Raw genomic sequence first — 16,935 nt, 5'->3', positions numbered from 1 at the left:
GACAGTAAGGTTAGCTAGGGTTAGAATTATTTGTATCAGTTGAAAGCAGGATAATCATTTACACAATGATTATCAAAATGCACAAGGTATATTAGAGGTAATTAAATTAATACTACTTAAGAGTAGACGAGAAAATGAATGGATGTATTTCATGCAAAATTAACTGGCTGCCTAGAATTTATGTTTTTCCCCATGCTAAATTATGACGAGCCACACTGAGGTGTGAGGAAAGCCAGAGAAGTCGTGACGAGGTAAGTATCCTGAGGTACACCCATCGCACGCATCCTGAGGTAAGATCAACTTCAATTTGACATCACAGATTATAAAGATAAAAAGAAATTTTCTGATTCCATGCAAAGATCGGATCCAAACGATATCAAATGCATGATGGTATTACACAATGAAATGAATTAACCCAAAATGATTTTCCTCTTTAGCAGAAAGGCGTTGAATCATTTATGTGAGGAGGTTTTCTAAGGCAGTTTTCATCATCCTCAGATCATGAATTGATGAGAGGACAGGACGCGTGAGACGACGCGTGACCTGAACCACGAACAACAGCAGAGGACCACGAAGGACACCGTCAAGGAGCTGCGGACACAACCAGGGCGACGACAACAACCGTGGGAGAGCCGCCATCCAACCCAGCCCACAGACGTTCCCAAGAAAGGGGAGCAGGGGACCACGAAGAAGACTGACCAAGGAGACACTGACGAAGAGGAGATCAACCTTTGATGGCCTCCACCCCGGCACTGCAGACCACGGCAGACCAAACCCATCACCTGCAGATGGGAACCAAAGCCCCGACCATCAAGGTGGATTCCCATGACAAAATTGTCATCCGTGTGAGAGAGAGCATCCTACAGACAGGCCACTACACCAGCAAACCCTCGCCCCTCTGGTACCGCGATGACGGGGAGCGGGGGACCAACCACCACACAGCACGTTCAAGACCACCCTACCACCATGTCTCTGGGCCTGATAGGAGCCAAGCGTGAGCACAGTGGCGGATGTGTGGTGGTGATGGAGAGCAGCGCAGGCTCCAGGAAAAGAGTCTGCAAGGCCACTATAGTTGACTGCTACAGGTGACCCTTGACAGGGAATGAACGGCGACCAGTGAATGTTCCCGACTGCATCGTCAAGAAGAGACACATCAGAGACCTGTGGACCAAGAGACTTCTGAACGCCACATTGTCCACATTATTATGTATTTATTTAAATTTTACTGTGTTACTGTATTACATCACATTTGAATTACTTAGGTTACAAAATTGTATTGTCAGACAAGAAAGAATCAGTTGGTTTATTCTCTCATAGAAGAGGACATGTAACGTTGTTGTTTTGCACCTGTATGGTGAACAGTTGATAGTATATGCACTAGAATTACATACAGAAGCGATGCATAAGACGTTTTATCTCCTCATTTATAGAGAAGAAATGGAGAAAATTGCCTGATTCTAAGTAAAGACCAACAAAACTGAGGCAATCACAGATGAAAGTGACACTCAAACTCAGGTTAAATACAACTGGATCCTAAGTAATTTCATCAAGAATCATTATAAAATGTGCATATATATATTTTTGAACAGTTTCCCATAATCAATCATGTTAGTTTTATTAACCACCAGGTTAACGGTTGTTAAAAATGTTTTTGTACACATTAGCCTTATGTGTAAATCCTATTCCTAATAATTATGCACACAATTTTGTTTTTCACCCTGTGCACTCTGACCACACAGAGACAGTGCTCACATGTATGTAATAGTTGTATTACTATGCCTGTATGCACAACCATCACATTAGCTCCCCTGAGTCACGACATGAACGACTGAAGGTATGCCAATATATTTGCACAGCTATAGCTTCTAATGATTATGTTAATTGTTGTTTGATATCAGAGTTGAGGACCACTCATTGATATAGGTATTTTGAGCGATTAATAAAAGAAAAGGGTGATATCTATTCCCACATCTCTGATATCAAAATAACACAGACCGCAGTCCAGTCGATCATGAATCATGTATATAAATAATACTATTTTAAACTGTTATGCCAACCAACACATTGGCCAACATTTTAATTATTTTCTATTTATTCATTATCTGATAACCGATGGATTACATCGGTCCCCACTTTTACCTGTTCCAAACAACCCTGGTATATTATACATTAATCTCACCCACATTATAACAGAGAAAAGTGAGTATTGTGGTATAATATAATGTCCTCATGTAAATATACTCCCCTCCCCTGTGTCCCCCTTACCTGTGCCCCCCCCCCCTCTCTGTGGAATAAGACATTCCCCTCCCCTTTCTCCCCAAACCTGTACCCCCCCCCCCCCAATTGACCTATCAAATGGGACCACACACCCCCCCTTGTTGAACTATATAGGGCTCCTCCCGACCACAATCGAGGTCTTCTCACCTGGGTCATTTCAGCTGATCACCTGGGGGAAGCCCTCAGCCATTCTCTCTATGTAATCTATCTGTTTGGTTAATAAACCTTGTTATTATCCAAGCCTCGGTTGACTGAGAACATTCTTCATCAGGATATCCACAAATATCCCACAAACCCAAGGCAGCAGGAAAGAATAAGCAGGGAGATGAGGCAGGAGTCGACGGTCACAGTTCAAAGTGTTTACTTTGGCAACTTCCAAAAGTACATATGAGATTAACAATAGGCACAACCGTGCTGACACTGACTACAAAACAAACCTAACCAGAAAACGGACATAACACACGAAATAAAAGATGAAAAAATAGAAACTAATATACACTTACTTTTAGACAGAGCAACACTACAAAGACGACTTTTGATACAGACAGCACAGGAACAACGACGTTTGATACAGACAGCACAGGAACAGGTAACAGGAAGGAATGTCTCCACACCCAGGTGAGGGCAACCCACACATAAATAACAACCCTAATTACTAATTGCCCCCAGCTGGGGAGAGACAGGCACAGGACAAAACAACACACTACCAATAATCAATACACCAACAACACTACACAGGGAAACCAAATCACACCAGGGTGGGGAAGTTCATCAACAACAACAACATACACAGTGACATCCCATTAATCATTCCATTAATTAACGTAAGCATGTGAGTTATGACGTGTAGCAACAGTGTTTGAACCAACTGGCTCGTCTGGCCACAAGAGGGAGGTAGAGGACCAGGTAGGCGACCATTGTTAGGCAGAGAGCCAATGTTAGGTGGAGGGCACTGCCCAATGTTAGGTGGAGGGCACTGCCCAATGTTACCATCATGCCCAGTCCAGCCAGGACCGGGCCTAGGAACATGACAGTACCTCCCCCTCAACGGGGGGCTTCCAGACCCCCGAAAACAACGTCCATAACCAGGTGAGGGAGGAAGCCGGAACCCCGGAGAGGACCCAGAGAGAGGACCCGGAGACCCGGGGGCGGGAGCCCGAGCAAAAAACCCGGGGGGGGCATAGCAGCCAGGAGGGCTGAAAACGGGCACACAGGCCCGGAGAGGGGGGGTGGGGATGGGAACCGAGGCCCGACGAGGGGGGGTGGGGATGGGTGCCGAGACCCGGAGAGGGGGGCTGGACCTGGGAACAGGAGCCCGACGAGGGGGGGTGGGGAGGGGAACAGAGGCCCGGAGAGGGGAGGCGGGGAGAGAAACAGGATCAGGAAGCCTGGAGCCAGGGACCGAGGGTAAGGACCCCGGAGAAGGACCCCGTACGGGAGACCCTCCAGCCGCCGGACTAAGGACCGGATCTGGAGAGCCGGAACGGATGTGCGGCGGCGGCGACCCCCGGAGAAGGACCCATCGTAGACTACGGCGAAGACCACGGCGAAGACCACGGTGAGGACCAGGGTGCCGGTCACGGCGTGGGACAGGACCAGACGGGAAGCCAGGACCAGTCGAGGAGGATCCAGGATCAGTTGAGGAGGCGGGACCCAGCGTTACAGCCGGACAAGGCGTAGAGGCTGGGCTGGGCGTGGAGACCGGTCCGGTCTCGGCGGCGAGGACTGGCGTAGAAGCCGGAGATGAAGAGCCGAGACCCGGCGTTGCAGCCAAACCCGGCGTAGAGGCTGGGCTGGGTGTGGAAGCCGGAGGGAGAGCGATGACAGCTGGGGCTACACCGACCGGAACCAGGCTGGCAGCGACGGCCGGGTCATCTGTGGAGGCCTTGTCAGCTGCACCAACCATGCTAGCTCTCCGAGTTTTGCCAGCTCTCGGAGGTCTGCGAGCTGCGGGGGCTGGGCCAACAGCGGTACCTGGATTAGCTGTAGGGGAAACGTTAGCTGGGAGGGAAATGTCAGCTGGGGAGACCCGGTTAGCCTCAGGGGCTAGGCTAACCGTGAGGGTAATGCTAGCAGGGAAGACCTGGCTAGCTGCAGGTACAATGCCAGCTAAGGAGGCCGGCTTAGCTGCAGGGCCACGAACAAGAGACAGATCAGAGGGTGGAGGGAAATTATGCCTCTCCATGAGGGTCGCGACCCTGTTAACCAACACCCCCATCTCTGCCTCCTGATCCGGATCCTGGTCCGCTACGGACCGGATTGTCTTCAGCAAAAAAAACATTTAGCTGGGGCATAGGTGGACATATCCCCCTCCATTAATTTGATGATAACACTCATTGTTCCCTTTAGTCTTTCCGCTGGGTTCAATAATGGTGGAGACATTCTGTTACGATATGATAAAGTGGTGGTAGAACCCAAGGCAGCAGGAAAGAATAAGCAGGGAGATGAGGCAGGAGTCGACGGTCACAGTTCAAAGTGTTTACTTTGGCAACTTCCAAAAGTACATATGAGAATAACAATAGGCACAGCCGTGCTGACACTGACTACAAAACAAACCTAACCAGAAAACGGACATAACACACGAAATAAAAGATGACAAAATAGAAACTAATATACACTTTCTTTTAGACAGAGCAACACTACAAAGACGACGTTTGATACAGACAGCACAGGAACAACGATGTTTGATACAGACAGCACAGGAACAGGTAACAGGAAGGAATGTCTCCACACCCAGGTGAGGGCAACCCACACATAAATAACAACCCTAATTACTAATTGCCCCCAGCTGGGGAGAGACAGGCACAGAACAAAACAACACACTACCAATAATCAATACACCAACAACACTACACAGGGAAACCAAATCACACCAGGGTGGGGAAGTTCAACAACAACAACATACACAGTGACATCCCATTAATAATTCCATTAATTAACGTAAGCATGTGAGTTATGACGTGTAGCAACAGTGTCTGAACCAACTGGCTCGTCTGGCCACAAGAGAGGGGTAGAGGACCAGGTAGGTGACCATTGTTAGGCAGAGAGCCAATGTTAGGTGGAGGGCACTGCCCAATGTTACCATCCTGCCCTGTCCAGCCAGGACCGGGCCTAGGAACGTGACACTATATGTCATGCACATGTATTTTATATGTTAATAAAATTGCATTTATCTATAGTCCTAATTCTGTCACTGTTTGATGTCACAAAGAAGGGTGTATCCGAAAGCTGTCTACAACATTTGTAACAGGTGATGAAAAAGTAAACAAATAATTAACTGTATTAGACATGATGAATAGGCTTCACTTCAGATTAGGGCACACAATAGCATCTGCAAATGATTTATACTTTATAGATGTTTTATGAATGTCTTAACAATTCGTGTGTATTCATAAAAGTCCACAAATAAACAAACGATTAGACATTTGTTAATGATGAATAGGCTTCACTTCAGATTAGGGCACACAATAGCATCTGCAAATGATTTATAGATGTTTTATGAATGTCTTAAAAAGACAACAAATAAATGGAGGTACAGTATAGTAATTTTTTCATATCCATTTCTCAAAGCATCTACAAATGTGTTACTACACATTAAACAACATTATTTAATGATGAACAAATCAAGTACAAACAATGTTGATAATGAGTTATAAATAATGTAGAACTAATTTGTAAATGTTATACAAATATAGTTATAAATGATTTAATAATAATTTATGAATGTATATAAATGATTTGTTCATGATTAGTTCATTATCTACAAATACTAGGGATGCTCGATATATATAATATTACATATCTCTTGTTGTGGAATTAACACAGCATTATACATACAATAAATAAAATCAGAATTTGTTCTTACTTGCTTGCCTGGTTAAATAAAGGTTATAGAAATGTAAAAAAAAATATATATATTAATAATACGTTTTTTTTTTTTTTTTTTTAACCGATACCGATATTTTCCGATATCACATTTTAATGCCAATATCGGCCGATAATATCGGTAGGCCGATAATATCGGACATCCCTAACAAATACCTTAAAAAGGTCTTATAACTGAGTGTTATTATAAAGTGTTACCTATTTGTATTGTATCTGCAAAAGTCCTAAACAAACGCTCCAACCAGGAGTTGAACAAACAATCATTGCAATCGCAGGCGAGTGCTCTCTCCACGATCTAACTATGATTATTAGTTAGTTAAGGTTAGTTTTTAACATTTGCTTAACGTTTATGGTTAAGACATAAAGTTAGGGTTAAGGTTAGGGTTCTATCCCCAGCAGGAGAACTTTTAGTTTTCTGAAAAGGTTTTTTGAATATGTAATATATTATTATTATTATTATTATTATTATTATTATTATTATTATTATTATTATTATTATTATTATTATTATTATTATTATTATTATTATTATTATTATTATTATTATTATTATTATTATTATTATTATTATTATTATTATTATTATTATTATTATTATTATTATTATTATTATTATTATTATTATTATTATTATTATTATTATTATTATTATTATTATTATTATTATTATTATTATTATTATTATTATTATTATTATTATTATTATTATTATTATTATTATTATTATTATTATTATTATTATTATTATTATTATTATTATTATTATTATTATTATTATTATTATTATTATTATTATTATTATTATTATTATTATTATAATTATTTGTAATACGTACACATGATGGCTCAACAAGACCCTAAACTCTGCGCCTGGTCACAATTTTGATACAATATGTAAATAGATTACTTATGGCTATGACATAATGTACATTATGTACCTTTTTCCCTGTGATCGATTAGTACTAAATATTTTAAGCGAGATTGTGCTCTTGTCGCATGTGTGTGTGTGTTTCTACTGTATGCGTGTGCTTGTGTGAGCCCCAAGTGCCCTTCAAAAAAAGAAATTATTATTATTTATTATATATTTTTTTGAAAATGTATACTACTATCCACGAAAAATATGAAGACGGATATGTACCCCCCCCCCCCTCCTTGAGCCCCTGCCCCCCAAATTGTCTGTGCACGCCCCTGTGTGTGTGTGTGTGTGTGTGTGTGTGTGTGTGTGTGTGTGTGTGTGTGTGTGTGTGTGTGAGAGAGAAAGAGAGAGAGAGAGAGAGAGCGAGAGAGAGAGAGAGAGAGAGAGAGAGAGAGAGAGAGAGAGAGAGAGAGAGAGAGAGAGAGAGAGAGAGAGAGGCAGGGGAGATAATACCAAGTCTTGATGTGACAGGGTTGAAGACATCCATTAGCTAATGGATCTCCCCTTTCTCTCTGTTTTTTTCTCTATTATCCCCCTCCTTTATCCTTCCCTCTCTCCCTCCCTCCCCCCACCACCACATCACACCCCCAGTGCACTTAACCCAATCAGGAACAGCTTCTTTCCTCTCCTCCCCTTCTCCTATTCCCCCCATTCCTCATCCTCCTCTCTCTCTCTCTCCCCCTCCCCCACCTCCTTTGCTTTGCCCCACCTCCTCTTCGGTCCAGTGTCCGCGGCCCCGGTTTAGCGTAGGCCAAGGAGCCTAGACTGGCAGAGCCTGCCGGCAGGGTGCAACTCTCCCAAGACGCACTGTGACTGTGTGTAGGCCGACGCAGCGCTGCGAGCACTGGGATCGGCCCGCGTGCCTTCTCGCTGTCACAACGTCACGTGGAGGAGAGGTTCGGGACGAACGTCCATGTTTACTAGGGATGTCCGATATTATCGGCCAATATCGGCATTCAAATTTGATATCGGAAAATATCGGTATCGGTTTTCAAAAAAAATAAAAAAAATTATTTGTTTTTACATTTCTATAACCTTTATTTACCCAGGCAAGCAAGTAAGAACAAATTCTGATTTTATTTATTGTCAAAAGTATGCATAATGTTGTGTTAATTCCACAACAAGAGATATGTAATGTTAATTACCTGAAATTATTCCATTTTTGGGGGGGGACCCTGCATATATCGGTATCGGTTGATATCGGTTGATATCGGTATCGGAAATTAAGAGTTGGACAATATCGGTATATCGGTATCGGTAAAAAAGCCAATATCGAGCATCCCTAATGTTTACCCAGGCGAAACATTTTTGTAAAGATTTGCAAGATGCTACAAAATTCCTTGTGAGAGACGGAGCCCTGGGGGATGCAAGCAACATTTTCGAAAAACGTTAAACGACCAAAACGGCAAAAGAAAAGAAGCAGGGAATATTATTATTAAACACTAGTATATGGATTATAATTACAACGATGACAAATCATAACAAGCTCTGATCACTCCTAATAGTTGTCCTCATGTTCTGACGGTCCAAACTTACTACGCACTCACGTGGAGCTATGAGCGCTCGTAACCCTGCAACCACCGCTGACAAAATGCCAGCCGAATCATGTCTCACTCTTAAAGGCTTGGGTACGACTGGTGTGGAGAATTTAACCACTTCATCTGAAATAGTAGCCTGCAGCAGGAGAGTCCCTCCACTTCATGAATGAATGAATGAATGAATGAATTAATGAATTAATGTGTTATGGTTTGTAACCGACCCCAATCGCACAACACAAGACAGGTATGAGAGTAAGGACAGGTATGAGAGTAAGCCAAGAACTGGGCATTTATTGAATACAACAGAAAAGCGGCACTGTCCCTTTAAGGGAGAACACAAAAATACTGGAACAAGGGAAAAAAAGGGCAATGTGCCTTTAAGAGGCGAGCAGGCTAAGGGGAAGGCTAAGGGAGAACACAAAATACTGGAAACAAGAATTAGGGAAAATTGGCACTGTGCCTTTAAGAGGCGAGCAGGCTAAGGGGCTAAGGCTAAAGGAAACAGGGCCAGGGCAAAGGACAGGGCAGGAACAGGGGCACTGGAGAGGGGAACAGGGACAGAGGCCCGGGGAGGCGGGCTGGAGACAGGGACAGAGAAAACAGGGTAAGGCGTTGGACAGGGCGAGGGCCAGAGCTGCTTACAGGGATGGAGTAGGAGCGCGCAGGCTAGACGTCTGGAGTGGAGTAGGGCGCGTCGGCTTGAAGAGCGCGCCGGCTCGGAGAGACGCATCCTCCCGTAGAGAATTAGAGAGCGATGCGCGTCTGGAGTAGTAGCGCGCCGGCTAGAAGTCTGGAGTGGTGCGCGTCGGCTTGAAGAGCGCGCCGGCTCGGAGAGCGCGCCGGCTCGGAGAGACGCATCCTCCCGTAGAGAATTAGAGAGCGATGCGCGTCTGGAGTAGTAGCGCGCCGGCTAGAAGTCTGGAGTGGTGCGCGTCGGCTTGGAGAGCGCGCCGGCTCGGAGAGCGCGCCGGCTCGGAGAGACGCATCCTCCCGTAGAGAATTAGAGAGCGATGCGCGTCTGGAGTAGTAGCGCGCCGGCTAGGAGTGGTGCGCGTCGGCTTGAAGAGCGCGCCGGCTCGGAGAGCGCGCCGGCTCGGAGAGACGCATCCTCCCGTAGAGAATTAGAGAGCGATGCGCGTCTGGAGTAGTAGCGTGCCGGCTAGAAGTCTGGAGTGGTGCGCGTCGGCTCGGAGAGCGCGCCGGCTCGGAGAGCGCGCCGGCTCGGAGAGACGCATCCTCCCGTAGAGAATTAGAGATCGGCCCGCGTGCCTTCTCGCTGTCACAACGTCACGTGGAGGAGAGGTTCGGGACGAACGTCCATGTTTACTAGGGATGTCCGATATTATCGGCCAATATCGGCATTCAAATTTGATATCGGAAAATATCGGTATCGGTTTTCAAAAAAAATAAAAAAATGTATTTGTTTTTACATTTCTATAACCTTTATTTACCCAGGCAAGCAAGTAAGAACAAATTCTGATTTTATTTATTGTCAAAAGTATGCATAATGTTGTGTTAATTCCACAACAAGAGATATGTAATGTTAATTACCTGAAATTATTCCATTTTTGGGGGGGGACCCTGCATATATCGGTATCGGTTGATATCGGTTGATATCGGTATCGGAAATTAAGAGTTGGACAATATCGGTATATCGGTATCGGTAAAAAAGCCAATATCGAGCATCCCTAATGTTTACCCAGGCGAAACATTTTTGTAAAGATTTGCAAGATGCTACAAAATTCCTTGTGAGAGACGGAGCCCTGGGGGATGCAAGCAACATTTTCGAAAAACGTTAAACGACCAAAACGGCAAAAGAAAAGAAGCAGGGAATATTATTATTAAACACTAGTATATGGATTATAATTACAACAATGACAAATCATAACAAGCTCTGATCACTCCTCATAGTTGTCCTCATGTTCTGACGGTCCAAACTTACTACGCACTCACGTGGAGCTATGAGCGCTCGTAACCCTGCAACCACCGCCGACAAAATGCCAGCGGAATCATGTCTCACTCTTAAAGGCTTGGGTACGACTGGTGTGGAGAATTTAACCACTTCATCTGAAATAGTAGCCTGCAGCAGGAGAGTCCCTCCACTTCATGAATGAATGAATGAATGAATGAATTAATGAATTAATGTGTTATGGTTTGTAACCGACCCCAATCGCACAACACAAGACAGGTATGAGAGTAAGCCAAGAACTGGGCATTTATTGAATACAACAGAAAAGCGGCACTGTCCCTTTAAGGGAGAACACAAAAATACTGGAACAAGGGAAAAAAAGGGCAATGTGCCTTTAAGAGGCGAGCAGGCTAAGGGGAAGGCTAAGGGAGAACACAAAATACTGGAAACAAGAATTAGGGAAAATTGGCACTGTGCCTTTAAGAGGCGAGCAGGCTAAGGGGCTAAGGCTAAAGGAAACAGGGCCAGGGCAAAGGACAGGGCAGGAACAGGGGCACTGGAGAGGGGAACAGGGACAGAGGCCCGGGGAGGCGGGCTGGAGACAGGGACAGAGAAAACAGGGTAAGGCGTTGGACAGGGCGAGGGCCAGAGCTGCTTACAGGGATGGAGTAGGAGCGCGCAGGCTAGACGTCTGGAGTGGAGTAGGGCGCGTCGGCTTGAAGAGCGCGCCGGCTCGGAGAGACGCATCCTCCCGTAGAGAATTAGAGAGCGATGCGCGTCTGGAGTAGTAGCGCGCCGGCTAGAAGTCTGGAGTGGTGCGCGTCGGCTTGAAGAGCGCGCCGGCTCGGAGAGCGCGCCGGCTCGGAGAGACGCATCCTCCCGTAGAGAATTAGAGAGCGATGCGCGTCTGGAGTAGTAGCGCGCCGGCTAGAAGTCTGGAGTGGTGCGCGTCGGCTTGGAGAGCGCGCCGGCTCGGAGAGCGCGCCGGCTCGGAGAGACGCATCCTCCCGTAGAGAATTAGAGAGCGATGCGCGTCTGGAGTAGTAGCGCGCCGGCTAGGAGTGGTGCGCGTCGGCTTGAAGAGCGCGCCGGCTCGTAGAGCGCGCCGGCTCGGAGAGACGCATCCTCCCGTAGAGAATTAGAGAGCGATGCGCGTCTGGAGTAGTAGAGCGCCGGCTAGAAGTCTGGAGTGGTGCGCGTCGGCTCGGAGAGCGCGCCGGCTCGGAGAGCGCGCCGGCTCGGAGAGACGCATCCTCCCGTAGAGAATTAGAGAGCGATGCGCGTCTGGAGTAGTAGCGCGCCGGCTAGAAGTCTGGAGTGATGCGCGTCGGCTTGAAGAGCGCGCCGGCTCGGAGAGCGCGCCGGCTCGGAGAGACGCATCCTCCCGTAGAGAATTAGAGAGCGATGCGTGTCTGGAGTAGTAGCGCGGCGGCTGTATGAGCGCGTCTGCGCGGGGTCTGGAGTGGAGCGCGTCTGCTGTAGGAGCGCGTCTGCGCGGGGTCTGGAGTGGAGCGCGTCTGCTGTAGGAGCGCGTCTGCTGTAGGAGCGCGTCTGCGCGGGGTCTGGAGTGGAGCGCGTCTGCTGTAGGAGCGCGTCTGCGCGGGGTCTGGAGTGGAGCGCGTCTGCTGTGAAGAGCGCGCCGGCTCGGAGAGACGCATCCTCCCGTAGAGTATTAGGAAGCGATGCGCGTCTGGGGTGGAACACTGGAAACCTCCCGTAGAGAATTAGAGAGCGCATCGGCTGTGTCCCACTCCAGGCAAACGGCGACAGGTGGCGATGGCTGGCACCTCGTCTCACGCCGGAGAAGAACCAGAATACAGATACCGATAAAATACGGATATGGAATAGAGAGAATCTCCCGTAGGAGCTTACAGATAGAGAACGACCCGACGAGGACTGGGGGGGAGATCGAGGTATTTAAAGCCCACTGGGGCGCTAATTAGAACACACATCAGGTGCGAGATGGTAATTGATACTTGACTTAGAAGTGTGTGTTCGGCAAGGACCAATCAACACAGAATCCTCACAGTACCTTAAAGGAACGGAGCGAGGCAGGGAATGCAATACATAAACAACGACAACGCGAGGGTGGGGGCTGGTGAGGTGAGGAGACAGGGAATAAAAGGTCCAGGGAACAGGAATTAAAGGTCCAGGGAAGAGGCGAACCTCACAGTACCCTAAAGGAACGGAGCGAGGCAGGGAATGCAATACATAAACAACGACAACGCGAGGGTGGGGGCTGGTGAGGTGAGGAGACAGGGAATAAAAGGTCCAGGGAACAGGAATTAAAGGTCCAGGGAAGAGGCGAACCTCACAGTACCCCCCCCTCCACGGGAGCCACCGGGCAACCCAAAAATACAGACAGAGGGGCAGGGGACATGACAAGGCAACAAACAAAAAATTGGGCCATGCTAGCGGGGAAGCTACACCAAAAGTGGGGCTAGCAGAGGGACAGGGTAGCTGCCAGGGCACTGCTAGCTACAGGGCCTATGCTAGCTGTACTGCTACATTAACATAGAGGCTGCGCTAGCTGCCGGAGCTAGGCTAGCAGACAGGGCTGGACCAGCATGAGAGAACAAGCTAGCTGGAAGGACAGTCCTAGCTGTGGGGAAACTGACCTTGCTAGCTGAAGGGGCAGTCCTAGCAGTGGGGAAAACTGACTTTGCTAGCTGAAAGGGCAGTCCTAGCAGCGGGGAAAAAACTGACCTTGCTAGCTGAAGGGGCAGTCCTAGCAGTGGGGAAACTGACCTTGCTAGCTGGAGGGGCAGTCCTAGCAGTGGGGAAACTGACCTTGCTAGCTGAAGGGGCAGTCCTAGCAGTGGGAGAATACTGACCTTGCTAGCTGAAGGGGCAGTCCTAGCAGTGGGGAAACTGACCTTGCTAGCTGAAGGGGCAGTCCTAGCAGTGGGGAAAACTGACCTTGCTAGCTGAAGGGGCAGTCCTAGCAGTGGGGAAACTGACCTTGCTAGCTGAAGGGGCAGTCCTAGCAGTGGGAGAAAACTGACCTTGCTAGCTGAAGGGGCAGTCCTAGCAGTGGGGAAACTGACCTTGCTAGCTGAAGGGGCAGTCCTAGCAGTGGGAGAACTGACCTTGCTAGCTGAAGGGGCAGTCCTAGCAGTGGGAGAAAACTGACCTTGCTAGCTGAAGGGGCAGTCCTAGCAGTGGGAGAAACTGACCTTGCTAGCTGAAGGGGCAGTCCTAGCAGTGGGGAAAACTGACCTTGCTAGCTGAAAGGGCAGTCCTAGCAGCGGGGAAAACTACACAAAAAAGTGGAGGCCAAGCAGAGGGACCGGGTTAGCTGCCTGGGCATGGCTAGCTACAGGGCCTATGCTAGCTGCAAGGGCTGCATTAACATAGAGGCTGTGCTAGCAGCCGGGGCTAAGCTAGCAGACTGGGGCCAAGCTGATAGTAGAGGCCTGGCAAGCTGCAGGGGAGCTAACGAGGCTAACAGGGAAGCTAACAGGGGAGACTAACAGGCTAACAGGGGAGCTAACAGGGAAGCTAACAGGGGAGTCAACAGGGGAACTAACAGGGGAACTAACAAAGGCTAACAGGGGAGCTAACAGGGAAGCTAACAGGGGAGTCAACAGGGGAACTAACAGGGGAACTAACAAAGGCTAACAGGGGAGCTAACAAAGGACAAACTCAACATACAATGTCTGTGCTGGCTGGGGTCGTCGACTGGTCGGGTCGTACTGTTATGGTTTGTAACCGACCCCAATCGCACAACACAAGACAGGTATGAGAGTAAGCCAAGAACTGGGCATTTATTGAATACAACAGAAAAGCGGCACTGTCCCTTTAAGGGAGAACACAAAAATACTGCAACAAGGGGAAAAAAGGGCAATGTGCCTTTAAGAGGCGAGCAGGCTAAGGGGAAGGCTAAGGGAGAACACAAAATACTGGAAACAAGAATTAGGGAAAATTGGCACTGTGCCTTTAAGAGGCGAGCAGGCTAAGGGGCTAAGGCTAAAGGAAACAGGGCCAGGGCAAAGGACAGGGCAGGAACAGGGGCACTGGAGAGGGGAACAGGGACAGAGGCCCGGGGAGGCGGGCTGGAGACAGGGACAGAGAAAACAGGGTAAGGCCTTGGACAGGGCGAGGGCCAGAGCTGCTTACAGGGATGGAGTAGGAGCGCGCAGGCTAGACGTCTGGAGTGGAGTAGGGCGCGTCGGCTTGAAGAGCGCGCCGGCTCGGAGAGCGCGCCGGCTCGGAGAGACGCATCCTCCCGTAGAGAATTAGAGAGCGATGCGCGTCTGGAGTAGTAGCGCGCCGGCTAGAAGTCTGGAGTGGTGCGCGTCGGCTTGAAGAGCACGCCGGCTCGGAGAGCGCGCCAGCTCGGAGAGCGCGCCAGCTCGGAGAGACGCATCCTCCCGTAGAGAATTAGAGAGCGATGCGCGTCTGGAGTAGTAGCGCGCCGGCTAGAAGTCTGGAGTGGTGCGCGTCGGCTTGGAGAGCGCGCCGGCTCGGAGAGCGCGCCTGCTCGGAGAGACGCATCATCCCGTAGAGAATTAGAGAGCGATGCGCGTCTGGAGTAGTAGCGCGCCGGCTAGGAGTGGTGCGCGTCGGCTTGAAGAGCGCGCCGGCTCGGAGAGCGCGCCGGCTCGGAGAGACGCATCCTCCCGTAGAGAATTAGAGAGCGATGCGCGTCTGGAGTAGTAGCGCGCCGGCTAGAAGTCTGGAGTGGTGCGCGTCGGCTTGAAGAGCGCGCCGGCTCGGAGAGCGCGCCGGCTCGGAGAGCGCGCCGGCTCGGAGAGACGCATCCTCCCGTAGAGAATTAGAGAGCGATGCGCGTCTGGAGTAGTAGCGCGGCGGCTGTAGGAGCGCGTCTGCGCGGGGTCTGGAGTGGAGCGCGTCTGCTGTAGGAGCGCGTCTGCGCGGGGTCTGGAGTGGAGCGCGTCTGCTGTAGGAGCGCGTCTGCTGTAGGAGCGCGTCTGCGCGGGGTCTGGAGTGGAGCGCGTCTGCTGTAGGAGCGCGTCTGCCCGGGGTCTGGAGTGGAGCGCGTCTGCTGTGAAGAGCGCGCCGGCTCGGAGAGACGCATCCTCCCGTAGAGTATTAGGAAGCGATGCGCGTCTGGATGCGCGTCTGGGGTGGAACACTGGAAACCTCCCGTAGAGAATTAGAGAGCGCATCGGCTGTGTCCCACTCCAGGCAAACGGCGACAGGTGGCGATGGCTGGCACCTCGTCTCACGCCGGAGAAGAACCAGAATACAGATACCGATAAGATACGGATATGGAATAGAGAGAATCTCCCGTAGGAGCTTACAGATAGAGAACGACCCGACGAGGACTGGGGGGGAGATCGAGGTATTTAAAGCCCACTGGGGCGCTAATTAGAACACACATCAGGTGCGAGATGGTAATTGATACTTGACTTAGAAGTGTGTGTTCGGCAAGGACCAATCAACACAGAATCCTCACAGTACCTTAAAGGAACGGAGCGAGGCAGGGAATGCAATACATAAACAACGACAACGCGAGGGTGGGGGCTGGTGAGGTGAGGAGACAGGGAATAAAAGGTCCAGGGAACAGGAATTAAAGGTCCAGGGAAGAGGCGAACCTCACAGTACCCTAAAGGAATGGAGCGAGGCAGGGAATGCAATACATAAACAACGACAACGCGAGGGTGGGGGCTGGTGAGGTGAGGAGACAGGGAATAAAAGGTCCAGGGAACAGGAATTAAAGGTCCAGGGAAGAGGCGAACCTCACATAATGAAAACTTTATTGAACAGATTGCAGAATGGGTGCAATACAGTACGGCTCAATACACACAATTGTTAAGGGGATGCAGACCAGAGAAAGACGTTTGTCTTGTTTACATCAGGGTCCCCCGTTTTCAATTCATAGTGACATTTATGACATATACACAACATACATGACATCATGACATGTATGACATAGGGACATACATGACATACAGGTATATAGTGCTGGTACATTTGTGACATATACGATATGCAAATATACAGTACTGCTACCCAGAGATCCTAACAGAAAATATATACATATGTTTGGGTTATGACACTTTTCGATGCACCAAGTAACAACTGAAAATTAAACGGTGGCCCAGAAGAACCTTGACTGTGACAGTGAAGGCTGCAGTTGGGATTACGGTCCAGATCCCTGTAAGGGACTGGTTTAATTTCCAGCTTTCCAGCCTGGAAAACAAGTGACAACTTCCACACACAGGTTGCAGCCAAGCTTCTCCTGGGCAGCGGGATCTGAACACCTACTGTATGCCTAATGAAATCTGATGAAATATATACTAATGTCTAGAAGGAAAGGTGAAGGATAAAGTAGGAGGAGGCCAAAGAGAGAAAGAGAGGAGGAGGAGTTGGAGAGAGAGAGAGAGAGAGAGAGAGAGAGAGAGAGAGAGAGAGAGAGAGAGAGAGAGAGAGAGAGAGAGAGA

This window comes from Notolepis coatsorum (genome assembly GCF_963971535.1).
Source record: "Notolepis coatsorum genome assembly, chromosome: 8".
Lineage (NCBI taxonomy): Eukaryota > Metazoa > Chordata > Actinopteri > Aulopiformes > Paralepididae > Notolepis > Notolepis coatsorum.
The sequence above is the reverse complement of the archived record's forward strand: the minus strand, read 5'-3'. Positions refer to the sequence as shown.